At 44.8% G+C, this 24,851-nt stretch overlaps 27 non-coding genes across 27 annotated transcripts; 18 read left to right on the top strand and 9 right to left on the bottom strand.

Annotated features, from left to right (window-relative positions):
* Window positions 1–7,089: 7,089 nt before the first annotated feature.
* On the top strand, window positions 7,090–7,280 carry LOC137801525 (U2 spliceosomal RNA). The gene has a single exon (XR_011079796.1). It is a non-coding gene; the product is annotated as a U2 spliceosomal RNA (small nuclear RNA).
* A 345-nt stretch (window positions 7,281–7,625) lies between these two features.
* LOC137801582 (U5 spliceosomal RNA) lies at window positions 7,626–7,740 on the top strand. Its single transcript, XR_011079849.1, has one exon. It is a non-coding gene; the product is annotated as a U5 spliceosomal RNA (small nuclear RNA).
* Window positions 7,741–8,186: 446 nt separating this feature from the next.
* On the bottom strand, window positions 8,187–8,350 carry LOC137801623 (U1 spliceosomal RNA). The gene has a single exon (XR_011079887.1). It is a non-coding gene; the product is annotated as a U1 spliceosomal RNA (small nuclear RNA).
* Window positions 8,351–9,122: 772 nt separating this feature from the next.
* On the top strand, window positions 9,123–9,313 carry LOC137801523 (U2 spliceosomal RNA). Its single transcript, XR_011079794.1, has one exon. It is a non-coding gene; the product is annotated as a U2 spliceosomal RNA (small nuclear RNA).
* Window positions 9,314–9,666: 353 nt separating this feature from the next.
* LOC137801581 (U5 spliceosomal RNA) lies at window positions 9,667–9,781 on the top strand. The gene has a single exon (XR_011079848.1). It is a non-coding gene; the product is annotated as a U5 spliceosomal RNA (small nuclear RNA).
* A 425-nt stretch (window positions 9,782–10,206) lies between these two features.
* On the bottom strand, window positions 10,207–10,370 carry LOC137801622 (U1 spliceosomal RNA). The gene has a single exon (XR_011079886.1). It is a non-coding gene; the product is annotated as a U1 spliceosomal RNA (small nuclear RNA).
* A 773-nt stretch (window positions 10,371–11,143) lies between these two features.
* On the top strand, window positions 11,144–11,334 carry LOC137801522 (U2 spliceosomal RNA). Its single transcript, XR_011079793.1, has one exon. It is a non-coding gene; the product is annotated as a U2 spliceosomal RNA (small nuclear RNA).
* Window positions 11,335–11,679: 345 nt separating this feature from the next.
* Window positions 11,680–11,794, top strand: LOC137801580 (U5 spliceosomal RNA). The gene has a single exon (XR_011079847.1). It is a non-coding gene; the product is annotated as a U5 spliceosomal RNA (small nuclear RNA).
* Window positions 11,795–12,240: 446 nt separating this feature from the next.
* On the bottom strand, window positions 12,241–12,404 carry LOC137801621 (U1 spliceosomal RNA). The gene has a single exon (XR_011079885.1). It is a non-coding gene; the product is annotated as a U1 spliceosomal RNA (small nuclear RNA).
* Window positions 12,405–13,178: 774 nt separating this feature from the next.
* Window positions 13,179–13,369, top strand: LOC137801521 (U2 spliceosomal RNA). The gene has a single exon (XR_011079792.1). It is a non-coding gene; the product is annotated as a U2 spliceosomal RNA (small nuclear RNA).
* Window positions 13,370–13,714: 345 nt separating this feature from the next.
* Window positions 13,715–13,829, top strand: LOC137801579 (U5 spliceosomal RNA). The gene has a single exon (XR_011079846.1). It is a non-coding gene; the product is annotated as a U5 spliceosomal RNA (small nuclear RNA).
* A 446-nt stretch (window positions 13,830–14,275) lies between these two features.
* LOC137801620 (U1 spliceosomal RNA) lies at window positions 14,276–14,439 on the bottom strand. Its single transcript, XR_011079884.1, has one exon. It is a non-coding gene; the product is annotated as a U1 spliceosomal RNA (small nuclear RNA).
* A 778-nt stretch (window positions 14,440–15,217) lies between these two features.
* LOC137801520 (U2 spliceosomal RNA) lies at window positions 15,218–15,408 on the top strand. The gene has a single exon (XR_011079791.1). It is a non-coding gene; the product is annotated as a U2 spliceosomal RNA (small nuclear RNA).
* Window positions 15,409–15,761: 353 nt separating this feature from the next.
* Window positions 15,762–15,876, top strand: LOC137801578 (U5 spliceosomal RNA). The gene has a single exon (XR_011079845.1). It is a non-coding gene; the product is annotated as a U5 spliceosomal RNA (small nuclear RNA).
* Window positions 15,877–16,322: 446 nt separating this feature from the next.
* Window positions 16,323–16,486, bottom strand: LOC137801619 (U1 spliceosomal RNA). The gene has a single exon (XR_011079883.1). It is a non-coding gene; the product is annotated as a U1 spliceosomal RNA (small nuclear RNA).
* A 781-nt stretch (window positions 16,487–17,267) lies between these two features.
* Window positions 17,268–17,458, top strand: LOC137801519 (U2 spliceosomal RNA). The gene has a single exon (XR_011079790.1). It is a non-coding gene; the product is annotated as a U2 spliceosomal RNA (small nuclear RNA).
* A 353-nt stretch (window positions 17,459–17,811) lies between these two features.
* Window positions 17,812–17,926, top strand: LOC137801577 (U5 spliceosomal RNA). The gene has a single exon (XR_011079844.1). It is a non-coding gene; the product is annotated as a U5 spliceosomal RNA (small nuclear RNA).
* Window positions 17,927–18,372: 446 nt separating this feature from the next.
* On the bottom strand, window positions 18,373–18,536 carry LOC137801618 (U1 spliceosomal RNA). The gene has a single exon (XR_011079882.1). It is a non-coding gene; the product is annotated as a U1 spliceosomal RNA (small nuclear RNA).
* Window positions 18,537–19,313: 777 nt separating this feature from the next.
* Window positions 19,314–19,504, top strand: LOC137801518 (U2 spliceosomal RNA). The gene has a single exon (XR_011079789.1). It is a non-coding gene; the product is annotated as a U2 spliceosomal RNA (small nuclear RNA).
* A 353-nt stretch (window positions 19,505–19,857) lies between these two features.
* Window positions 19,858–19,972, top strand: LOC137801585 (U5 spliceosomal RNA). The gene has a single exon (XR_011079851.1). It is a non-coding gene; the product is annotated as a U5 spliceosomal RNA (small nuclear RNA).
* A 446-nt stretch (window positions 19,973–20,418) lies between these two features.
* LOC137801616 (U1 spliceosomal RNA) lies at window positions 20,419–20,582 on the bottom strand. The gene has a single exon (XR_011079880.1). It is a non-coding gene; the product is annotated as a U1 spliceosomal RNA (small nuclear RNA).
* A 778-nt stretch (window positions 20,583–21,360) lies between these two features.
* LOC137801517 (U2 spliceosomal RNA) lies at window positions 21,361–21,551 on the top strand. Its single transcript, XR_011079788.1, has one exon. It is a non-coding gene; the product is annotated as a U2 spliceosomal RNA (small nuclear RNA).
* A 353-nt stretch (window positions 21,552–21,904) lies between these two features.
* On the top strand, window positions 21,905–22,019 carry LOC137801576 (U5 spliceosomal RNA). Its single transcript, XR_011079843.1, has one exon. It is a non-coding gene; the product is annotated as a U5 spliceosomal RNA (small nuclear RNA).
* Window positions 22,020–22,465: 446 nt separating this feature from the next.
* LOC137801614 (U1 spliceosomal RNA) lies at window positions 22,466–22,629 on the bottom strand. The gene has a single exon (XR_011079879.1). It is a non-coding gene; the product is annotated as a U1 spliceosomal RNA (small nuclear RNA).
* A 774-nt stretch (window positions 22,630–23,403) lies between these two features.
* On the top strand, window positions 23,404–23,594 carry LOC137801516 (U2 spliceosomal RNA). The gene has a single exon (XR_011079787.1). It is a non-coding gene; the product is annotated as a U2 spliceosomal RNA (small nuclear RNA).
* A 345-nt stretch (window positions 23,595–23,939) lies between these two features.
* Window positions 23,940–24,054, top strand: LOC137801575 (U5 spliceosomal RNA). Its single transcript, XR_011079842.1, has one exon. It is a non-coding gene; the product is annotated as a U5 spliceosomal RNA (small nuclear RNA).
* Window positions 24,055–24,479: 425 nt separating this feature from the next.
* LOC137801613 (U1 spliceosomal RNA) lies at window positions 24,480–24,643 on the bottom strand. The gene has a single exon (XR_011079878.1). It is a non-coding gene; the product is annotated as a U1 spliceosomal RNA (small nuclear RNA).
* Between the last annotated feature and the right edge of the window lie 208 nt (window positions 24,644–24,851).

The following is a 24,851-nucleotide window of genomic DNA, read 5'->3' as shown; positions in this document are numbered from 1 at the left end:
CTCAATGAGCAAAAGGTAGGGACTTTAGCGCAGGCTGCTGTGCTTGCTGATGAGTTTATCGCACAAGCAAACTTTTGGGACTTTTTGGGAGAGCAGGCAGATAACCAGAGGACTGATGTCTGAATGTTTGGTCTTTATGTTTCTAGTTTATTGTTGAAAGACCTTAAAATAGAGTTTATCATCTAAAAACCTTCACCAATGATTTAAACAAACATTGTCGTTAATAATGCGTTATGCTGTGATTTTACTGGTCTGGCCCATTGAGATCAAAATGGGCAGCATGTGACCCCTTCACTAAATTAAGTTTAACACCCCTGCTTTTGCCCATGAGCAAACCAGTTGGATGGAAAGCTTCATCTCTCCATCACTAGAAGAAAGCCTCAATGCTTCACAAGGCTTCATCCTCCCATCCCTAAAGGAAACCAAAACAGGGCGGCAGCAACGGTCTGTGTCTCTCCAGTGAACCTGTGCAGTGAGCGCCGTGAGTGCAGGGCTCTTATGAGTTTCCTCCTTCAGGCCCAGGTGCTCTGCTTCCTGCAATCAAGCACACCTGCAGTGATCAGGGGCCGTCACACAGCCTCACTTGTTCAGCAGAGGAATACGTCCATCTTTGTTTTTTTTGGGTTGTCCTGAAACTTGCAGCAAAGACATGAAGTTACAAAAAGGAATTCATCATTATTTTGGTTTTGATATTGTGTCGTATCTCCATTGACATGTATTTCATAAGGGATCTGCATGTCATTGTGTTGTTGTTTTAATAGCAAACTGTGTTTTGAAGGAAGTTAAAGTATCTTTGGAGTTCACCACAGAAAGTTCACCACAGAAAGGCAAAGTGATGTTTTTAGTAAGATCTCTTTCAAAATTGGCTAAAATACAATAAAAACACAAGATAAAAGTACTTAATAAGAGGCGTAGACCTTTTATTTTACTTCATTTTATTGGAGGCACCGCTAGTTTTTCAATTTCCAGAATAAGAGAGCAACAGTTGTAAGAATCATTATAATAATTTATAAGAACAGGTAATGGCAACATCACTTTTAAAACTACCTCGGGCCCAGCCCATAGTACTACTGTACCGAGCAGATACACATAATACTACATAGCTACATGGGGCGGTGTTACACTGAAGGAGATTTCAAAGTTACATTCACGGACTTTTTAAAGCCACTTTGGGAGCTGCTGAACAATCTTAAAAGACAACATTAAGAGAGTGTGTGTGTGTGTGTGTTTGTGTGTCACTGACAAATAATTGACATCTTGCATATCAAAGTAAAAAAGTCAGCTTTAATGTCAATTTCCATTTGTGTAAACATACAGAAGATTAAAAGTACGTTCCTCTGCTGTGCAACATAAAGTGAAATAATAAAGTGCAAAAGTTTAAAAAACATATACAAAACATATTAATTATGATACTACAATAAACTATAAGTCTGTATTATAGCAACAGTCAGACATGAGTCTAAAAGAGGACGACTGATCATAAAATCATGTTTTTCTTTTTTACTCATTCAGAGTTAAAAGGTTTCATGGTTGTTGTTTTTTTACTGAACAGTCCTCGACATTTAAATCAACATAATTCAAAAACTCCTAAATAATCAAACCAGTAATAATTGGTATCAACAGTTTCGCTCATAGCGAGTGTGACGACCCTGTCGGTCACCTGCAGGTGGGCGTGGCCGACAGGGTCGTCAGCAGAGTGGGGACACCTGGCGCTCGTTAGGGGCAACAGGTAAAGGGCCCAGGGTCCGTGTACGTTTTGTTCGTTGGTTTTATCGTTCATTCGAAAATACGGAAATACGGAAAAAACACGGTTTCTTCATTTTCCGTTTCAAACCAAAAACGGGAAAACCACTTTCTGCCACTTGGCAGAGAGTTCTGCCACTTGCTGGCTCACCTAAACCCCCTAATTAAGGCCACTTTCATGTCCCCACAAACACACAGGACAGTTGAAATGGACAGCTGTAGGGATGCAGACCGTCAGGCTGGACTTGGGTTGGGAACCAATGCAACAGATTACCTCTTTTGCATGTTGGACCAACCAGCACGGCACTGTCTCATAAAAATGAATTCCCCATCCAAAAACACTGGACGGAAGAATCAGAAGAATCGAGATACAGCAACACAAGTCAAATACAGGAATGTAATTGCAATGCCACCACTAATTCTGAAGGTTTCTGAGCTTTTAAGGGAGTACTGCATTTAATAGTTCCAAATAGTTCCAGAACACTATCGGGGTCTCGAAAGAGTTAACCATAATATCCTTTGCTCTTCTTTTCCCCCTAACATGTAAGATTTCTCCAGAGCAGTTGGGGGCAACAGACCTCGCGCTTCAGTGGAGTGTGATGTGGTAATTATTTAGCTTTCAAGTCAATTAAATAGTAAAGGAAACGCTAAGTTTGGTGGTGTAAGACATGCACTGCAAACACATGTGTATAAGAGTAACCACAAATATGAACCATACTTGATGTGATTGATCTTGTTTTGAACATTACATTCATGAATTAAACTGCAGTTGAGCAGTTTCACGTGACAAAGCAGATTTGCATAATCTTTTTTTAGAATCAGTCCACCAACCACTCGGAGCTTTGTGTGTTACAACAACCAAAGTGTTCGTCAGTCACAAGAATACACAAATGACTCAAGTGAATGTAGGGCAAGTTATGGTCAAATAAAACATTTATTTACTATGAACATATAAACAAGAAACTATTGAACATATAAACAAGAAACTATTGAACATATAAACAAGAAACTATTGAACATATAAACAAGAAGCTATTGAACATATAAACAAGAAGCTATTGAACATATAAACAAGAAGCTATTGAACATATAAACAAGAAGCTATTGAACATATAAACAAAGCCTCCCTCATCCCTGTAATTGTAAAGCTTTTGATTTCAACCTCCTCGTCACGGCACTTTGGACACCTGTTGTTTGTGGCGATCCACTCGTCCACGCATCCCCGGCACCCAATGAGGCTTCGGCAGCATTGTGCCACCACCGGGTTGTCCATCACATCTGCAACAATTTTAAATAATTCATTTAAATGAAAGTCGAAAGCACTTTTTCATAAAAAGAGGTCTACATCTGTTAATGCTACGATGTGAAACAGTTTTCCCATCTACCGTTTTAACTGGGAATATGCTGAAATATTGGGTTCTCCGTTTTCAAAAACGCAAAGATGTTATTTTGACAATTATTTCCCCCTATTCGTATTCTTGTTTGCATGATAGCAATATTATCTGACTTAGTTCCATTTGAATATATTAATACATATTGTGTCTGCTGGTTGCAGCCTCATTGAAGCCACATCACACTTGTATTGAATAAAACATTCAAAGTCATGTTATGGCTGCAGCATCCCACAGAAACCATCTAAATGTCTTTAATACACATTGATTGTAATAAAGCCGGACATACATGTTATCTTCTGAAACTATGGTATCTGCACAAGAATCTCAAATTTAAAAAAAATCTGAACAAAGCTTGCATTGCGGTGTTTGTTTGTAATAATGAACCCACTAATGGAACTGGGCAGTTTGAAGAAGATAAAGCAATGACTTTAATTTAATGCTGCAGAATATGGCTTCTTTATACAGAAATAAGTCACTAACCTCGACATATGAGGCACTGGAAAGTGTCCCTCACGGTGGTCACCTGGTGGTCAGTCAGGGCCACCGTGTTCACTTTGTTGGCTCGAGCGTGCTGCCCGAGCTCCTTGATGGTCTCCTGCCAGAAGCAGCTCCTCCACCTCTTCTACTGTTGCATCGTCTATGCGACTGGGGAGCGGGGGGATGAGGGGACGAGGGAGATAGATATATAAAAACAGAATTTAGAAAATACAAAAGTTCAAGTTATAAAGCTGTATATTGACTGTTCATAACTACAGTTCACATACTAAGTAACATCATTTTACATTTTTTAATAATGACTTAATAATCACTTAAAAACAAAAAGAAAGCATTTTAATTTATCCTACTCATCCCCGCTTCACAAAAATATATTTTTCATAATTCATCCCATTAATGTGTATTCAGCATGGGTCATCATTACGTCAGAGTGATTCATGACTTATGTTTTTATGAAACACTAGTCTTGCTATAACGTTAGCAATATGAATGTAGCGGTCTTTGTCAAGGTGCTCGTGTTGGCTCTTAGTCAGGTGCTGTTCAAAAGGACATGGTGACTTAAAAATAGCTCAGTCTACATTTGAAGGCTCTATGCTCTGTAAATTTACATTTCACTCTTCAGAGCCCATTGTGGCACAATAACTGAGTCTTGTGTTCAGAAATAGCTCTAAACACTGTGCTTGTTACTCTGTCCGGGCATTCTGCCTCCAAAAACCCAGACCTAAAGGAAAGGAGTCAAAATTTCAATTTTAAATGTATTACTATGTAAATGATTAGATTATACATCAGCATTATGTCATCATACATAATGTTATAGAATGAAAAGTCAAAAAAATCCAAGGAATTAGCTAATTAGACAAGAATCGAACAATAGTTGACATACAAGATACACTTAAGTAGGAGTTCGGTTTTTACATTAACATACCAGTGGTCCCCGGTGCTTCCAGAAGGCGGTTTCCCTGCCGTCACACAAAATGATGTCCTCTTCTGTGCCGAGGTCATGTTTCACTTTTTGTGTAATAGTTTGAATATTAGCCTCTGTAATGCGTCTGCGTCACGTAAAGAGTCAGACAGGCACAAAAGGAGGGCGACACGGTACCAGATCGATTTATAAGGTCCTTTATTTTGGGGCGCCCTCACTCTGAGGGCACTCGATGTTGGCTCCTAGAGCTCTCAATGTTCGCGGCGTGTCGACGCTGCGTCCCGCTCTCTTCTCCCACAGCCGCTACGACTGCTTATAATGGGGAGAGACAAGACACAGATTAGGCACAGCTGAGGCTTATTACCCCTCATACCTAGCACCTGTTCCCTGAACCACTCCCTCGCTCCGCCCCATCTGCAGCTGAGCGCAACCCCAACCCACTGCCACAGCCTCATTTTCTAAAAAATTGATGTATAGGGTACCCCCATCGGCGCGAAGGGTACCGCCATCCAAAGCCCCAACATATATGTTCCTGTTGAGACAGAGAGAACCAATGTAAAGAGACATTAAGCAATTTGTTTTTCTTATTCAGTCTGTTAACATACAATGGTTTTATGTTTTCAAGAAGATTCCTAGAAGATTGCCCTGAGTGCATTGTAATTATCAATGCTCAGCTCTATATTTGGTTTAGGTCTAAACAAACCTGGAAAAACGTCTTCCCACGTTGGCAGATGGCTGTGGTCCTGCACGGCCAGCTGCCGCCACAGGCCTCGCTCCAAATCGGAAGAGGTTTGGAGCTATCGGCTGCTGGCTTGCTGCAGCGGTTGAAGCTGGGGTTTGGTCTCCAGACACCTCATATCTGCCGCCAACAGAAAGGTCCACGAAGTACCCCGTTGAGTTGGGCACCAGGACCACACCTGTCCCGTCAATTAAAAATACACTGCTTGGGGTCAGCTGCAAATACAGAGATGACAAAATCTTTGTCAGTTATTTTTACTATACGCATATAATATAATCCTCGCTCCACGGGCCCCCGCTCCAAATCGGAAGTTCCCAATAAATTCAGGCACAGAAAAAAACACAAATTAACTGGTAGAAAGGTAGACCTTTACTCTGGTCTCATACAGGCTCTGCTCTGTGTTCACTCAAGAAACAGTACAGTATGATGGAAACATAAATATGATCAACTCTACACACACACACATTATTTGATTAAACTATATTACGAACTGTGTTGCATTAAAAAATGCAGCGATTAATTGAACAGTTGATTCTTGCTGTGTATGTATATACATGCATATTAAACTGCCTGTAGGCTCTACTGTTGCTAACTTAACCAGGTTTATTAATTCATATTTATTAATTAATCTTCTTCAAACGTTACTCTGCGATGTGTTTGCATCATATAAGACTGTAAATGAGAATTAAAAGACCGGATATAATAATATCTATTACTGGATTTTATTTTGACATGAAAATAACCGTCTCTCTTTTTTCGTTTTTGGTATCAGATGCCAAAAACAAGAAAACGGAAGTGGTTTTCCGTTTTCAAAAACATTTATTAAATATTAACAAATAAACAAGAAGCACCTCCCCCATCCCCATAAAAACACTAATTACACAAATTACTAATTCCCTCAGCATTTCAATCACCTCAATAAAAAAAACGAACAAAACGTACACGGACGGTCTGTGTACGTTTTGTTCGTTTGTTTTATCGTTCATTCGAAAATACGGAAAAAACACCGTTTCTTCGTTTTTCGTTTCAAACCAAAAACGAAAAAAGAGAGACGATTATGTGCTTTGATCTCAAGGTTCCATGCTCTGGTCGTTGTGTTCAAGCAGCGCCTTTAGCATTAGCTTCCCTTGGCCAGGCAGTTTCTCCATCTGAGAAACTGCCCCACGACCAAAGCAAAATCATGTTCTCCGAAATAAAGAATGACATACATTTTGCTCTGACATCAGGGTTCTGTGCTTTGATCTCAGGATTCTGTCCTTTAATCTCAAGGTTCTATCCTCTTTTCCTTGTGTTCTAAGGAAGAATGAATGAGATGCATTTCACTCTGACATCAGGGTTCTCTGCTTTGATCTCAAGGTTCTATGCTCTGATCTCAAGGTTCTATGCTCTTTTCCTTGTGTTCCAAGAAATAAATGAGATACATTTTGCTCTGACATCAGGGTTCTGTGCTTTGATCTCAGGGTTCTGTGCTCTGATCCTCAGTAGGGGAGGGGGGGGGGTTAAAAAGTAACCTGATTGGATTACGGCTATCAGATTGGATCAAATCTCCAAAATGGGTTTTCAAAAGAAAAAAAAGGATTCAGAAATTGCATTGGATTATGTAATCCAATCTTGTCGTTGATAACCTAACCCTAATAATGAGATGCATCTTGACCTAAAACTAGACAAAGGTGCTAAACCATGGAGGGCTGGGGCGGGTGTGCTAAGCAGCTGCCCCTGCCCAATGGAAAGGGCGCCACCGTGACAAGGGAGGAAGGTCCTAGGAGGTTGGCTCAGGAAGGAAACTGTCGGTGGGTATCGCTTCTCGGCCTTTTGGCTAAGATCAAGTGTAGTATCTGTTCTTATCAGTTTAATATCTGATATGTCCTCTATCTGAGGATATCTTATTAAGCACATTTTTGCACTTGGGAGATGAAAAGGGGGCTTGCTCCATTCACTCCACGCATTGACCCGGTATTGCAGTACTGCTGGGAACGGTGCACCCTTTAAACGCCTTGTTGACAAATAAACACCAATCTGCTGGAACCGTCTGTTTACTTGAATTCTGCCGTGAACCGTACGAGTCTCAGTCCCTGTGGCTCTCCAGGCGCCACACAAGTGTCAAACAAAGGCCTTGTTTACTGATGCCCCACTATTGGAAGGGAAAAAAGGCAGTCCGGTGGACTCTCTTTAAAATGTGGGACTGCCCCTTTCAAATATGGGTGTGGCCTCTTTCAAATGTGGTAATGGGCGTGGCCCCTTATTTGGAACAGGGCACGTCAACCGAGGCTTACCGTGAGATATTTGACTGGGACGACTACATTATCTGCTGCTCTTGACCACAGGACGGCACTTACTTTGGTTTCTCTTCATAACGCACAAGCCTTTCGCCTTTTACTAAAGACTTCCGTGGAGAGGAACAGCAATGAGTTTAACCAATTTTTGTCAGGCTTTGCCATTTGGCTGAGCCTTGTGCATTTGTGAAAAACCAAGAGAGATTTCAGAGACACAGTTGTAAACTCTGACGTCATGATTCTATGCTCGGGTCCTCCTGTTCTCAGATAGAAAGAGATGCATTTTTCTCTGAAATCAGGGTTCTATGATTTGATCTCAAGGTTCTATGCTCTGGTCCATGTGTTCCAAGGAAGAAAGAGATACATTTTAATCTGACATCAGGGCCTCTGGGTTAATCTGACATCATTGACCTCTGGGTTCTATGCATTGACCTCTGGGTTCTATGCATTGACCTCAAGGTTCTATGCTCTGGTCCTCCTGTTCTCAGACAGAAAAACCTTTTGCTCTGACTTGGATGAGTCTGTGCTCTGGTCTTTGTGTTCTAAGAAAGTCAGAGAACAGCATGCTTAATAGCATCTGGTCCACCTACGAATCACTTGCATTTATTGGACACGATGATCAGGGGAGAGCGCGAACGCAGTCCCCCACTACCAGAAATTGTGCAGTCGAGATTCCCACATTTGGGGAATTCGCAGCGGTCAGAACAGCCTCAGTGCAATGGCTGAGCCTCGCCCTGGGCGAACCACCTTCATGATCATGGTATCTCCCCTGCCAGGTAAGTATGAGTTGGAAGAGACAGAGACAGGGGTGGCATTCCCAGACCCAGCACCCTGGTTCACGGTGCACAGATGGCGCGGTCCAAGCAGCGCCTTTAGCATTAGCTTCCCTTGGCAAGCAGTTTCTCCATCTGAGAAACTGCCCCGCGACCAAAGCAAAATCATGTTCTCCGAAATAAAGAATGACATACATTTTGCTCTGACATCAGGGTTCTGTGCTTTGATCTCAGGATTCTGTCCTTTAATCTCAAGGTTCTATCCTCTTTTCCTTGTGTTCTAAGGAAGAATGAATGAGATGCATTTCACTCTGACATCAGGGTTCTCTGCTTTGATCTCAAGGTTCTATGCTCTGATCTCAAGGTTCTATGCTCTTTTCCTTGTGTTCCAAGAAATAAATGAGATACATTTTGCTCTGACATCAGGGTTCTGTGCTTTGATCTCAGGGTTCTGTGCTCTGATCCTCAGTAGGGGAGGGGGGGGGGTTAAAAAGTAACCTGATTGGATTACGGCTATCAGATTGGATCAAATCTCCAAAATGGGTTTTCAAAAGAAAAAAAAGGATTCAGAAATTGCATTGGATTATGTAATCCAATCTTGTCGTTGATAACCTAACCCTAATAATGAGATGCATCTTGACCTAAAACTAGACAAAGGTGCTAAACCATGGAGGGCTGGGGCGGGTGTGCTAAGCAGCTGCCCCTGCCCAATGGAAAGGGCGCCACCGTGACAAGGGAGGAAGGTCCTAGGAGGTTGGCTCAGGAAGGAAACTGTCGGTGGGTATCGCTTCTCGGCCTTTTGGCTAAGATCAAGTGTAGTATCTGTTCTTATCAGTTTAATATCTGATATGTCCTCTATCTGAGGATATCTTATTAAGCACATTTTTGCACTTGGGAGATGAAAAGGGGGCTTGCTCCATTCACTCCACGCATTGACCCGGTATTGCAGTACTGCTGGGAACGGTGCACCCTTTAAACGCCTTGTTGACAAATAAACACCAATCTGCTGGAACCGTCTGTTTACTTGAATTCTGCCGTGAACCGTACGAGTCTCAGTCCCTGTGGCTCTCCAGGCGCCACACAAGTGTCAAACAAAGGTCTTGTTTACTGATGCCCCACTATTGGAAGGGAAAAAAGGCAGTCCGGTGGACACTTTTGCTCTCTTTAAAATGTGGGACTGCCCCTTTCAAATATGGGTGTGGCCTCTTTCAAATGTGGTAATGGGCGTGGCCCCTTATTTGGAACAGGGCACGTCAACCGAGGCTTACCGTGAGATATTTGACTGGGACGACTACATTATCTGCTGCTCTTGACCACAGGACGGCACTTACTTTGGTTTCTCTTCATAACGCACAAGCCTTTCGCCTTTTACTAAAGACTTCCGTGGAGAGGAACAGCAATGAGTTTAACCAATTTTTGTCAGGCTTTGCCATTTGGCTGAGCCTTGTGCATTTGTGAAAAACCAAGAGAGATTTCAGAGACACAGTTGTAAACTCTGACGTCATGATTCTATGCTCGGGTCCTCCTGTTCTCAGATAGAAAGAGATGCATTTTTCTCTGAAATCAGGGTTCTATGATTTGATCTCAAGGTTCTATGCTCTGGTCCATGTGTTCCAAGGAAGAAAGAGATACATTTTAATCTGACATCAGGGCCTCTGGGTTAATCTGACATCATTGACCTCTGGGTTCTATGCATTGACCTCAAGGTTCTATGCTCTGGTCCTCCTGTTCTCAGACAGAAAAACCTTTTGCTCTGACTTGGATGAGTCTGTGCTCTGGTCTTTGTGTTCTAAGAAAGTCAGAGAACAGCATGCTTAATAGCATCTGGTCCACCTACGAATCACTTGCATTTATTGGACACGATGATCAGGGGAGAGCGCGAACGCAGTCCCCCACTACCAGAAATTGTGCAGTCGAGATTCCCACATTTGGGGAATTCGCAGCGGTCAGAACAGCCTCAGTGCAATGGCTGAGCCTCGCCCTGGGCGAACCACCTTCATGATCATGGTATCTCCCCTGCCAGGTAAGTATGAGTTGGAAGAGACAGAGACAGGGGTGGCATTCCCAGACCCAGCACCCTGGTTCACGGTGCACAGATGGCGCGGTCCAAGCAGCGCCTTTAGCATTAGCTTCCCTTGGCAAGCAGTTTCTCCATCTGAGAAACTGCCCCGCGACCAAAGCAAAATCATGTTCTCCGAAATAAAGAATGACATACATTTTGCTCTGACATCAGGGTTCTGTGCTTTGATCTCAGGATTCTGTCCTTTAATCTCAAGGTTCTATCCTCTTTTCCTTGTGTTCTAAGGAAGAATGAATGAGATGCATTTCACTCTGACATCAGGGTTCTCTGCTTTGATCTCAAGGTTCTATGCTCTGATCTCAAGGTTCTATGCTCTTTTCCTTGTGTTCCAAGAAATAAATGAGATACATTTTGCTCTGACATCAGGGTTCTGTGCTTTGATCTCAGGGTTCTGTGCTCTGATCCTCAGTAGGGGAGGGGGGGGGGGTTAAAAAGTAACCTGATTGGATTACGGCTATCAGATTGGATCAAATCTCCAAAATGGGTTTTCAAAAGAAAAAAAAGGATTCAGAAATTGCATTGGATTATGTAATCCAATCTTGTCGTTGATAACCTAACCCTAATAATGAGATGCATCTTGACCTAAAACTAGACAAAGGTGCTAAACCATGGAGGGCTGGGGCGGGTGTGCTAAGCAGCTGCCCCTGCCCAATGGAAAGGGCGCCACCGTGACAAGGGAGGAAGGTCCTAGGAGGTTGGCTCAGGAAGGAAACTGTCGGTGGGTATCGCTTCTCGGCCTTTTGGCTAAGATCAAGTGTAGTATCTGTTCTTATCAGTTTAATATCTGATATGTCCTCTATCTGAGGATATCTTATTAAGCACATTTTTGCACTTGGGAGATGAAAAGGGGGCTTGCTCCATTCACTCCACGCATTGACCCGGTATTGCAGTACTGCTGGGAACGGTGCACCCTTTAAACGCCTTGTTGACAAATAAACACCAATCTGCTGGAACCGTCTGTTTACTTGAATTCTGCCGTGAACCGTACGAGTCTCAGTCCCTGTGGCTCTCCAGGCGCCACACAAGTGTCAAACAAAGGCCTTGTTTACTGATGCCCCACTATTGGAAGGGAAAAAAGGCAGTCCGGTGGACTCTCTTTAAAATGTGGGACTGCCCCTTTCAAATATGGGTGTGGCCTCTTTCAAATGTGGTAATGGGCGTGGCCCCTTATTTGGAACAGGGCACGTCAACCGAGGCTTACCGTGAGATATTTGACTGGGACGACTACATTATCTGCTGCTCTTGACCACAGGACGGCACTTACTTTGGTTTCTCTTCATAACGCACAAGCCTTTCGCCTTTTACTAAAGACTTCCGTGGAGAGGAACAGCAATGAGTTTAACCAATTTTTGTCAGGCTTTGCCATTTGGCTGAGCCTTGTGCATTTGTGAAAAACCAAGAGAGATTTCAGAGACACAGTTGTAAACTCTGACGTCATGATTCTATGCTCGGGTCCTCCTGTTCTCAGATAGAAAGAGATGCATTTTTCTCTGAAATCAGGGTTCTATGATTTGATCTCAAGGTTCTATGCTCTGGTCCATGTGTTCCAAGGAAGAAAGAGATACATTTTAATCTGACATCAGGGCCTCTGGGTTAATCTGACATCATTGACCTCTGGGTTCTATGCATTGACCTCTGGGTTCTATGCATTGACCTCAAGGTTCTATGCTCTGGTCCTCCTGTTCTCAGACAGAAATACCTTTTGCTCTGACTTGGATGAGTCTGTGCTCTGGTCCTTGTGTTCTAAGAAAGTCAGAGAACAGCATGCTTAATAGCATCTGGTCCGCCTACGAATCACTTGCATTTATTGGACACGATGATCAGGGGAGAGCGCGAACGCAGTCCCCCACTACCAGAAATTGTGCAGTCGAGATTCCCACATTTGGGGAATTCGCAGCGGTCAGAACAGCCTCAGTGCAATGGCTGAGCCTCGCCCTGGGCGAACCACCTTCATGATCATGGTATCTCCCCTGCCAGGTAAGTATGAGTTGGAAGAGACAGAGACAGGGGCGGCATTCCCAGACCCAGCACCCTGGTTCACGGTGCACAGATGGCGCGGTCCAAGCAGCGCCTTTAGCATTAGTTTCCCTTGGCCAGGCAGTTTCTCCATCTGAGAAACTGCCCCACGACCAAAGCAAAATCATGTTCTCCGAAATAAAGAATGACATACATTTTGCTCTGACATCAGGGTTCTGTGCTTTGATCTCAGGATTCTGTCCTTTAATCTCAAGGTTCTATCCTCTTTTCCTTGTGTTCTAAGGAAGAATGAATGAGATGCATTTCACTCTGACATCAGGGTTCTCTGCTTTGATCTCAAGGTTCTATGCTCTGATCTCAAGGTTCTATGCTCTTTTCCTTGTGTTCCAAGAAATAAATGAGATACATTTTGCTCTGACATCAGGGTTCTGTGCTTTGATCTCAGGGTTCTGTGCTCTGATCCTCAGTAGGGGAGGGAGGGGGGGTTAAAAAGTAACCTGATTGGATTACGGCTATCAGATTGGATCAAATCTCCAAAATGGGTTTTCAAAAGAAAAAAAAGGATTCAGAAATTGCATTGGATTATGTAATCCAATCTTGTCGTTGATAACCTAACCCTAATAATGAGATGCATCTTGACCTAAAACTAGACAAAGGTGCTAAACCATGGAGGGCTGGGGCGGGTGTGCTAAGCAGCTGCCCCTGCCCAATGGAAAGGCCGCCACCGTGACAAGGGAGGAAGGTCCTAGGAGGTTGGCTCAGGAAGGAAACTGTCGGTGGGTATCGCTTCTCGGCCTTTTGGCTAAGATCAAGTGTAGTATCTGTTCTTATCAGTTTAATATCTGATATGTCCTCTATCTGAGGATATCTTATTAAGCACATTTTTGCACTTGGGAGATGAAAAGGGGGCTTGCTCCATTCACTCCACGCATTGACCCGGTATTGCAGTACTGCTGGGAACGGTGCACCCTTTAAACGCCTTGTTGACAAATAAACACCAATCTGCTGGAACCGTCTGTTTACTTGAATTCTGCCGTGAACCGTACGAGTCTCAGTCCCTGTGGCTCTCCAGGCGCCACACAAGTGTCAAACAAAGGCCTTGTTTACTGATGCCCCACTATTGGAAGGGAAAAAAGGCAGTCCGGTGGACTCTCTTTAAAATGTGGGACTGCCCCTTTCAAATATGGGTGTGGCCTCTTTCAAATGTGGTAATGGGCGTGGCCCCTTATTTGGAACAGGGCACGTCAACCGAGGCTTACCGTGAGATATTTGACTGGGACGACTACATTATCTGCTGCTCTTGACCACAGGACGGCACTTACTTTGGTTTCTCTTCATAACGCACAAGCCTTTCGCCTTTTACTAAAGACTTCCGTGGAGAGGAACAGCAATGAGTTTAACCAATTTTTGTCAGGCTTTGCCATTTGGCTGAGCCTTGTGCATTTGTGAAAAACCAAGAGAGATTTCAGAGACACAGTTGTAAACTCTGACGTCATGATTCTATGCTCGGGTCCTCCTGTTCTCAGATAGAAAGAGATGCATTTTTCTCTGAAATCAGGGTTCTATGATTTGATCTCAAGGTTCTATGCTCTGGTCCATGTGTTCCAAGGAAGAAAGAGATACATTTTAATCTGACATCAGGGCCTCTGGGTTAATCTGACATCATTGACCTCTGGGTTCTATGCATTGACCTCTGGGTTCTATGCATTGACCTCAAGGTTCTATGCTCTGGTCCTCCTGTTCTCAGACAGAAATACCTTTTGCTCTGACTTGGATGAGTCTGTGCTCTGGTCCTTGTGTTCTAAGAAAGTCAGAGAACAGCATGCTTGATAGCATCTGGTCCGCCTACGAATCACTTGCATTTATTGGACACGATGATCAGGGGAGAGCGCGAACGCAGTCCCCCACTACCAGAAATTGTGCAGTCGAGATTCCCACATTTGGGGAATTCGCAGCGGTCAGAACAGCCTCAGTGCAATGGCTGAGCCTCGCCCTGGGCGAACCACCTTCATGATCATGGTATCTCCCCTGCCAGGTAAGTATGAGTTGGAAGAGACAGAGACAGGGGCGGCATTCCCAGACCCAGCACCCTGGTTCACGGTGCACAGATGGCGCGGTCCAAGCAGCGCCTTTAGCATTAGTTTCCCTTGGCCAGGCAGTTTCTCCATCTGAGAAACTGCCCCACGACCAAAGCAAAATCATGTTCTCCGAAATAAAGAATGACATACATTTTGCTCTGACATCAGGGTTCTGTGCTTTGATCTCAGGATTCTGTCCTTTAATCTCAAGGTTCTATCCTCTTTTCCTTGTGTTCTAAGGAAGAATGAATGAGATGCATTTCACTCTGACATCAGGGTTCTCTGCTTTGATCTCAAGGTTCTATGCTCTGATCTCAAGGTTCTATGCTCTTTTCCTTGTGTTCCAAGAAATAAATGAGATACATTTTGCTCTGACATCAGGGTTCTGTGCTTTGATCTCAGGGTTCTGTGCTCTGATCCTCAGTAGGGGAGGAGGGGGGGGGGGGTTAAAAAGTAACCTGATTGGATTACGGCTATCAGATTGGATCAAATCTCCAAAATGGGTTTTCAAAAGAAAAAAAAGGATTCAGAAATTGCATTGGATTATGTAATCCAATCTTGTCGTTGATAACCTAACCCTAATAATGAGATGCATCTTGACCTAAAACTAGACAAAGGTGCTAAACCATGGAGGGCTGGGGCGGGTGTGCTAAGCAGCTGCCCCTGCCCAATGGAAAGGCCGCCACCGTGACAAGGGAGGAAGGTCCTAGGAGGTTGGCTCAGGAAGGAAACTGTCGGTGGGTATCGCTTCTCGGCCTTTTGGCTAAGATCAAGTGTAGTATCTGTTCTTATCAGTTTAATATCTGATATGTCCTCTATCTGAGGATATCTTATTAAGCACATTTTTGCACTTGGGAGATGAAAAGGGGGCTTGCTCCATTCACTCCACGCATTGACCCGGTATTGCAGTACTGCTGGGAACGGTGCACCCTTTAAACGCCTTGTTGACAAATAAACACCAATCTGCTGGAACCGTCTGTTTACTTGAATTCTGCCGTGAACCGTACGAGTCTCAGTCCCTGTGGCTCTCCAGGCGCCACACAAGTGTCAAACAAAGGCCTTGTTTACTGATGCCCCACTATTGGAAGGGTAAAAAGGCAGTCCGGTGGACACTTTTGCTCTCTTTAAAATGTGGGACTGCCCCTTTCAAATATGGGTGTGGCCTCTTTCAAATGTGGTAATGGGCGTGGCCCCTTATTTGGAACAGGGCACGTCAACCGAGGCTTACCGTGAGATATTTGACTGGGACGACTACATTATCTGCTGCTCTTGACCACAGGACGGCACTTACTTTGGTTTCTCTTCATAACGCACAAGCCTTTCGCCTTTTACTAAAGACTTCCGTGGAGAGGAACAGCAATGAGTTTAACCAATTTTTGTCAGGCTTTGCCATTTGGCTGAGCCTTGTGCATTTGTGAAAAACCAAGAGAGATTTCAGAGACACAGTTGTAAACTCTGACGTCATGATTCTATGCTCGGGTCCTCCTGTTCTCAGATAGAAAGAGATGCATTTTTCTCTGAAATCAGGGTTCTATGATTTGATCTCAAGGTTCTATGCTCTGGTCCATGTGTTCCAAGGAAGAAAGAGATACATTTTAATCTGACATCAGGGCCTCTGGGTTAATCTGACATCATTGACCTCTGGGTTCTATGCATTGACCTCTGGGTTCTATGCATTGACCTCTGGGTTCTATGCTCTGGTCCTCCTGTTCTCAGACAGAAATACCTTTTGCTCTGACTTGGATGAGTCTGTGCTCTGGTCTTTGTGTTCTAAGAAAGTCAGAGAACAGCATGCTTAATAGCATCTGGTCCACCTATGAATCACTTGCATTTATTGGACACGATGATCAGGGGAGAGCGCGAACGCAGTCCCCCACTACCAGAAATTGTGCAGTCGAGATTCCCACATTTGGGGAATTCGCAGCGGTCAGAACAGCCTCAGTGCAATGGCTGAGCCTCGCCCTGGGCGAACCACCTTCATGATCATGGTATCTCCCCTGCCAGGTAAGTATGAGTTGGAAGAGACAGAGACAGGGGCGGCATTCCCAGACCCAGCACCCTGGTTCACGGTGCACAGATGGCGCGGTCCAAGCAGCGCCTTTAGCATTAGCTTCCCTTGGCAAGCAGTTTCTCCATCTGAGAAACTGCCCCGCGACCAAAGCAAAATCATGTTCTCCGAAATAAAGAATGACATACATTTTGCTCTGACATCAGGGTTCTGTGCTTTGATCTCAGGATTCTGTCCTTTAATCTCAAGGTTCTATCCTCTTTTCCTTGTGTTCTAAGGAAGAATGAATGAGATGCATTTCACTCTGACATCAGGGTTCTCTGCTTTGATCTCAAGGTTCTATGCTCTGATCTCAAGGTTCTATGCTCTTTTCCTTGTGTTCCAAGAAATAAATGAGATACATTTTGCTCTGACATCAGGGTTCTGTGCTTTGATCTCAGGGTTCTGTGCTCTGATCCTCAGTAGGGGAGGGGGGGGGGGGGGGGGGGTTAAAAAGTAACCTGATTGGATTACGGCTATCAGATTGGATCAAATCTCCAAAATGGGTTTTCAAAAGAAAAAAAAGGATTCAGAAATTGCATTGGATTATGTAATCCAATCTTGTCGTTGATAACCTAACCCTAATAATGAGATGCATCTTGACCTAAAACTAGACAAAGGTGCTAAACCATGGAGGGCTGGGGCGGGTGTGCTAAGCAGCTGCCCCTGCCCAATGGAAAGGGCGCCACCGTGACAAGGGAGGAAGGTCCTAGGAGGTTGGCTCAGGAAGGAAACTGTCGGTGGGTATCGCTTCTCGGCCTTTTGGCTAAGATCAAGTGTAGTATCTGTTCTTATCAGTTTAATATCTGATATGTCCTCTATCTGAGGATATCTTATTAAGCACATTTTTGCACTTGGGAGATGAAAAGGGGGCTTGCTCCATTCACTCCACGCATTGACCCGGTATTGCAGTACTGCTGGGAACGGTGCACCCTTTAAACGCCTTGTTGACAATTAAACACCAATCTGCTGGAACCGTCTGTTTACTTGAATTCTGCCGTGAACCGTACGAGTCTCAGTCCCTGTGGCTCTCCAGGCGCCACACAAGTGTCAAACAAAGGTCTTGTTTACTGATGCCCCACTATTGGAAGGGAAAAAAGGCAGTCCGGTGGACACTTTTGCTCTCTTTAAAATGTGGGACTGCCCCTTTCAAATATGGGTGTGGCCTCTTTCAAATGTGGTAATGGGCGTGGCCCCTTATTTGGAACAGGGCACGTCAACCGAGGCTTACCGTGAGATATTTGACTGGGACGACTACATTATCTGCTGCTCTTGACCACAGGACGGCACTTACTTTGGTTTCTCTTCATAACGCACAAGCCTTTCGCCTTTTACTAAAGACTTCCGTGGAGAGGAACAGCAATGAGTTTAACCAATTTTTGTCAGGCTTTGCCATTTGGCTGAGCCTTGTGCATTTGTGAAAAACCAAGAGAGATTTCAGAGACACAGTTGTAAACTCTGACATCATGATTCTATGCTCGGGTCCTCCTGTTCTCAGATAGAAAGAGATGCATTTTTCTCTGAAATCAGGGTTCTATGATTTGATCTCAAGGTTCTATGCTCTGGTCCATGTGTTCCAAGGAAGAAAGAGATACATTTTAATCTGACATCAGGGCCTCTGGGTTAATCTGACATCATTGACCTCTGGGTTCTATGCATTGACCTCTGGGTTCTATGCATTGACCTCTGGGTTCTATGCTCTGGTCCTCCTGTTCTCAGACAGAAATACCTTTTGCTCTGACTTGGATGAGTCTGTGCTCTGGTCTTTGTGTTCTTAGAAAGTCAGAGAACAGCATGCTTAATAGCATCTGGTCCACCTACGAATCACTTGCATTTATTGGACACGATGATCAGGGGAGAGCGCGAACGCAGTCCCCCACTACCAGAAATTGTGCAGTCGAGATTCCCACATTTGGGGAATTCGCAGCGGTCAGAACAGCCTCAGTGCAATGGCTGAGCCTCGCCCTGGGCGAACCACCTTCATGATCATGGTATCTCCCCTGCCAGGTAAGTATGAGTTGGAAGAGACAGAGACAGGGGCGGCATTCCCAGACCCAGCACCCTGGTTCACGGTGCACAGATGGCGCGGTCCAAGCAGCGCCTTTAGCATTAGCTTCCCTTGGCAAGCAGTTTCTCCATCTGAGAAACTGCCCCGCGACCAAAGCAAAATCATGTTCTCCGAAATAAAGAATGACATACATTTTGCTCTGACATCAGGGTTCTGTGCTTTGATCTCAGGATTCTGTCCTTTAATCTCAAGGTTCTATCCTCTTTTCCTTGTGTTCTAAGGAAGAATGAATGAGATGCATTTCACTCTGACATCAGGGTTCTCTGCTTTGATCTCAAGGTTCTATGCTCTGATCTCAAGGTTCTATGCTCTTTTCCTTGTGTTCCAAGAAATAAATGAGATACATTTTGCTCTGACATCAGGGTTCTGTGCTTTGATCTCAGGGTTCTGTGCTCTGATCCTCAGTAGGGGAGGGGGGGGGGGGGGGTTAAAAAGTAACCTGATTGGATTACGGCTATCAGATTGGATCAAATCTCCAAAATGGGTTTTCAAAAGAAAAAAAAGGATTCAGAAATTGCATTGGATTATGTAATCCAATCTTGTCGTTGATAACCTAACCCTAATAATGAGATGCATCTTGACCTAAAACTAGACAAAGGTGCTAAACCATGGAGGGCTGGGGCGGGTGTGCTAAGCAGCTGCCCCTGCCCAATGGAAAGGGCGCCACCGTGACAAGGGAGGAAGGTCCTAGGAGGTTGGCTCAGGAAGGAAACTGTCGGTGGGTATCGCTTCTCGGCCTTTTGGCTAAGATCAAGTGTAGTATCTGTTCTTATCAGTTTAATATCTGATATGTCCTCTATCTGAGGATATCTTATTAAGCACATTTTTGCACTTGGGAGATGAAAAGGGGGCTTGCTCCATTCACTCCACGCATTGACCCGGTATTGCAGTACTGCTGGGAACGGTGCACCCTTTAAACGCCTTGTTGACAAATAAACACCAATCTGCTGGAACCGTCTGTTTACTTGAATTCTGCCGTGAACCGTACGAGTCTCAGTCCCTGTGGCTCTCCAGGCGCCACACAAGTGTCAAACAAAGGTCTTGTTTACTGATGCCCCACTATTGGAAGGGAAAAAAGGCAGTCCGGTGGACACTTTTGCTCTCTTTAAAATGTGGGACTGCCCCTTTCAAATATGGGTGTGGCCTCTTTCAAATGTGGTAATGGGCGTGGCCCCTTATTTGGAACAGGGCACGTCAACCGAGGCTTACCGTGAGATATTTGACTGGGACGACTACATTATCTGCTGCTCTTGACCACAAGACGGCACTTACTTTGGTTTCTCTTCATAACGCACAAGCCTTTCGCCTTTTACTAAAGACTTCCGTGGAGAGGAATATCAATGAGTTTAACCAATTTTTGTCAGGCTTTGCCATTTGGCTGAGCCTTGTGCATTTGTGAAAAACCAGGAGAGATTTCAGAGACACAGTTGTAAACTCTGACGTCATGATTCTATGCTCGGGTCCTCCTGTTCTCAGATAGAAAGAGATGCATTTTTCTCTGAAATCAGGGTTCTATGATTTGATCTCAAGGTTCTATGCTCTGGTCCATGTGTTCCAAGGAAGAAAGAGATACATTTTAATCTGACATCAGGGCCTCTGGGTTAATCTGACATCATTGACCTCTGGGTTCTATGCATTGACCTCTGGGTTCTATGCATTGACCTCTGGGTTCTATGCTCTGGTCCTCCTGTTCTCAGACAGAAATACCTTTTGCTCTGACTTGGATGAGTCTGTGCTCTGGTCTTTGTGTTCTAAGAAAGTCAGAGAACAGCATGCTTAATAGCATCTGGTCCACCTACGAATCACTTGCATTTATTGGACACGATGATCAGGGGAGAGCGCGAACGCAGTCCCCCACTACCAGAAATTGTGCAGTCGAGATTCCCACATTTGGGGAATTCGCAGCGGTCAGAACAGCCTCAGTGCAATGGCTGAGCCTCGCCCTGGGCGAACCACCTTCATGATCATGGTATCTCCCCTGCCAGGTAAGTATGAGTTGGAAGAGACAGAGACAGGGGCGGCATTCCCAGACCCAGCACCCTGGTTCACGGTGCACAGATGGCGCGGTCCAAGCAGCGCCTTTAGCATTAGCTTCCCTTGGCAAGCAGTTTCTCCATCTGAGAAACTGCCCCGCGACCAAAGCAAAATCATGTTCTCCGAAATAAAGAATGACATACATTTTGCTCTGACATCAGGGTTCTGTGCTTTGATCTCAGGATTCTGTCCTTTAATCTCAAGGTTCTATCCTCTTTTCCTTGTGTTCTAAGGAAGAATGAATGAGATGCATTTCACTCTGACATCAGGGTTCTCTGCTTTGATCTCAAGGTTCTATGCTCTGATCTCAAGGTTCTATGCTCTTTTCCTTGTGTTCCAAGAAATAAATGAGATACATTTTGCTCTGACATCAGGGTTCTGTGCTTTGATCTCAGGGTTCTGTGCTCTGATCCTCAGTAGGGGAGGGGGGGGGGGGGGGGTTAAAAAGTAACCTGATTGGATTACGGCTATCAGATTGGATCAAATCTCCAAAATGGGTTTTCAAAAGAAAAAAAAGGATTCAGAAATTGCATTGGATTATGTAATCCAATCTTGTCGTTGATAACCTAACCCTAATAATGAGATGCATCTTGACCTAAAACTAGACAAAGGTGCTAAACCATGGAGGGCTGGGGCGGGTGTGCTAAGCAGCTGCCCCTGCCCAATGGAAAGGGCGCCACCGTGACAAGGGAGGAAGGTCCTAGGAGGTTGGCTCAGGAAGGAAACTGTCGGTGGGTATCGCTTCTCGGCCTTTTGGCTAAGATCAAGTGTAGTATCTGTTCTTATCAGTTTAATATCTGATATGTCCTCTATCTGAGGATATCTTATTAAGCACATTTTTGCACTTGGGAGATGAAAAGGGGGCTTGCTCCATTCACTCCACGCATTGACCCGGTATTGCAGTACTGCTGGGAACGGTGCACCCTTTAAACGCCTTGTTGACAATTAAACACCAATCTGCTGGAACCGTCTGTTTACTTGAATTCTGCCGTGAACCGTACGAGTCTCAGTCCCTGTGGCTCTCCAGGCGCCACACAAGTGTCAAACAAAGGTCTTGTTTACTGATGCCCCACTATTGGAAGGGAAAAAAGGCAGTCCGGTGGACACTTTTGCTCTCTTTAAAATGTGGGACTGCCCCTTTCAAATATGGGTGTGGCCTCTTTCAAATGTGGTAATGGGCGTGGCCCCTTATTTGGAACAGGGCACGTCAACCGAGGCTTACCGTGAGATATTTGACTGGGACGACTACATTATCTGCTGCTCTTGACCACAGGACGGCACTTACTTTGGTTTCTCTTCATAACGCACAAGCCTTTCGCCTTTTACTAAAGACTTCCGTGGAGAGGAACAGCAATGAGTTTAACCAATTTTTGTCAGGCTTTGCCATTTGGCTGAGCCTTGTGCATTTGTGAAAAACCAAGAGAGATTTCAGAGACACAGTTGTAAACTCTGACGTCATGATTCTATGCTCGGGTCCTCCTGTTCTCAGATAGAAAGAGATGCATTTTTCTCTGAAATCAGGGTTCTATGATTTGATCTCAAGGTTCTATGCTCTGGTCCATGTGTTCCAAGGAAGAAAGAGATACATTTTAATCTGACATCAGGGCCTCTGGGTTAATCTGACATCATTGACCTCTGGGTTCTATGCATTGACCTCTGGGTTCTATGCATTGACCTCTGGGTTCTATGCTCTGGTCCTCCTGTTCTCAGACAGAAATACCTTTTGCTCTGACTTGGATGAGTCTGTGCTCTGGTCTTTGTGTTCTAAGAAAGTCAGAGAACAGCATGCTTAATAGCATCTGGTCCACCTACGAATCACTTGCATTTATTGGACACGATGATCAGGGGAGAGCGCGAACGCAGTCCCCCACTACCAGAAATTGTGCAGTCGAGATTCCCACATTTGGGGAATTCGCAGCGGTCAGAACAGCCTCAGTGCAATGGCTGAGCCTCGCCCTGGGCGAACCACCTTCATGATCATGGTATCTCCCCTGCCAGGTAAGTATGAGTTGGAAGAGACAGAGACAGGGGCGGCATTCCCAGACCCAGCACCCTGGTTCACGGTGCACAGATGGCGCGGTCCAAGCAGCGCCTTTAGCATTAGCTTCCCTTGGCAAGCAGTTTCTCCATCTGAGAAACTGCCCCGCGACCAAAGCAAAATCATGTTCTCCGAAATAAAGAATGACATACATTTTGCTCTGACATCAGGGTTCTGTGCTTTGATCTCAGGATTCTGTCCTTTAATCTCAAGGTTCTATCCTCTTTTCCTTGTGTTCTAAGGAAGAATGAATGAGATGCATTTCACTCTGACATCAGGGTTCTCTGCTTTGATCTCAAGGTTCTATGCTCTGATCTCAAGGTTCTATGCTCTTTTCCTTGTGTTCCAAGAAATAAATGAGATACATTTTGCTCTGACATCAGGGTTCTGTGCTTTGATCTCAGGGTTCTGTGCTCTGATCCTCAGTAGGGGAGGGGGGGGGGGGTTAAAAAGTAACCTGATTGGATTACGGCTATCAGATTGGATCAAATCTCCAAAATGGGTTTTCAAAAGAAAAAAAAGGATTCAGAAATTGCATTGGATTATGTAATCCAATCTTGTCGTTGATAACCTAACCCTAATAATGAGATGCATCTTGACCTAAAACTAGACAAAGGTGCTAAACCATGGAGGGCTGGGGCGGGTGTGCTAAGCAGCTGCCCCTGCCCAATGGAAAGGGCGCCACCGTGACAAGGGAGGAAGGTCCTAGGAGGTTGGCTCAGGAAGGAAACTGTCGGTGGGTATCGCTTCTCGGCCTTTTGGCTAAGATCAAGTGTAGTATCTGTTCTTATCAGTTTAATATCTGATATGTCCTCTATCTGAGGATATCTTATTAAGCACATTTTTGCACTTGGGAGATGAAAAGGGGGCTTGCTCCATTCACTCCACGCATTGACCCGGTATTGCAGTACTGCTGGGAACGGTGCACCCTTTAAACGCCTTGTTGACAAATAAACACCAATCTGCTGGAACCGTCTGTTTACTTGAATTCTGCCGTGAACCGTACGAGTCTCAGTCCCTGTGGCTCTCCAGGCGCCACACAAGTGTCAAACAAAGGCCTTGTTTACTGATGCCCCACTATTGGAAGGGAAAAAAGGCAGTCCGGTGGACTCTCTTTAAAATGTGGGACTGCCCCTTTCAAATATGGGTGTGGCCTCTTTCAAATGTGGTAATGGGCGTGGCCCCTTATTTGGAACAGGGCACGTCAACCGAGGCTTACCGTGAGATATTTGACTGGGACGACTACATTATCTGCTGCTCTTGACCACAGGACGGCACTTACTTTGGTTTCTCTTCATAACGCACAAGCCTTTCGCCTTTTACTAAAGACTTCCGTGGAGAGGAACAGCAATGAGTTTAACCAATTTTTGTCAGGCTTTGCCATTTGGCTGAGCCTTGTGCATTTGTGAAAAACCAAGAGAGATTTCAGAGACACAGTTGTAAACTCTGACGTCATGATTCTATGCTCGGGTCCTCCTGTTCTCAGATAGAAAGAGATGCATTTTTCTCTGAAATCAGGGTTCTATGATTTGATCTCAAGGTTCTATGCTCTGGTCCATGTGTTCCAAGGAAGAAAGAGATACATTTTAATCTGACATCAGGGCCTCTGGGTTAATCTGACATCATTGACCTCTGGGTTCTATGCATTGACCTCAAGGTTCTATGCTCTGGTCCTCCTGTTCTCAGACAGAAAAACCTTTTGCTCTGACTTGGATGAGTCTGTGCTCTGGTCTTTGTGTTCTAAGAAAGTCAGAGAACAGCATGCTTAATAGCATCTGGTCCACCTACGAATCACTTGCATTTATTGGACACGATGATCAGGGGAGAGCGCGAACGCAGTCCCCCACTACCAGAAATTGTGCAGTCGAGATTCCCACATTTGGGGAATTCGCAGCGGTCAGAACAGCCTCAGTGCAATGGCTGAGCCTCGCCCTGGGCGAACCACCTTCATGATCATGGTATCTCCCCTGCCAGGTAAGTATGAGTTGGAAGAGACAGAGACAGGGGTGGCATTCCCAGACCCAGCACCCTGGTTCACGGTGCACAGATGGCGCGGTCCAAGCAGCGCCTTTAGCATTAGCTTCCCTTGGCAAGCAGTTTCTCCATCTGAGAAACTGCCCCGCGACCAAAGCAAAATCATGTTCTCCGAAATAAAGAATGACATACATTTTGCTCTGACATCAGGGTTCT

The sequence above is a fragment of the Clinocottus analis genome, unplaced genomic scaffold (genome assembly GCF_023055335.1).
Source record: "Clinocottus analis isolate CAN_PGR_092001 unplaced genomic scaffold, fCliAna1.0.p SCAF_41, whole genome shotgun sequence".
Classification (NCBI taxonomy): Eukaryota; Metazoa; Chordata; class Actinopteri; order Perciformes; family Cottidae; genus Clinocottus; species Clinocottus analis.
The sequence above is the reverse complement of the archived record's forward strand: the minus strand, read 5'-3'. Positions and strand labels throughout refer to the sequence as shown.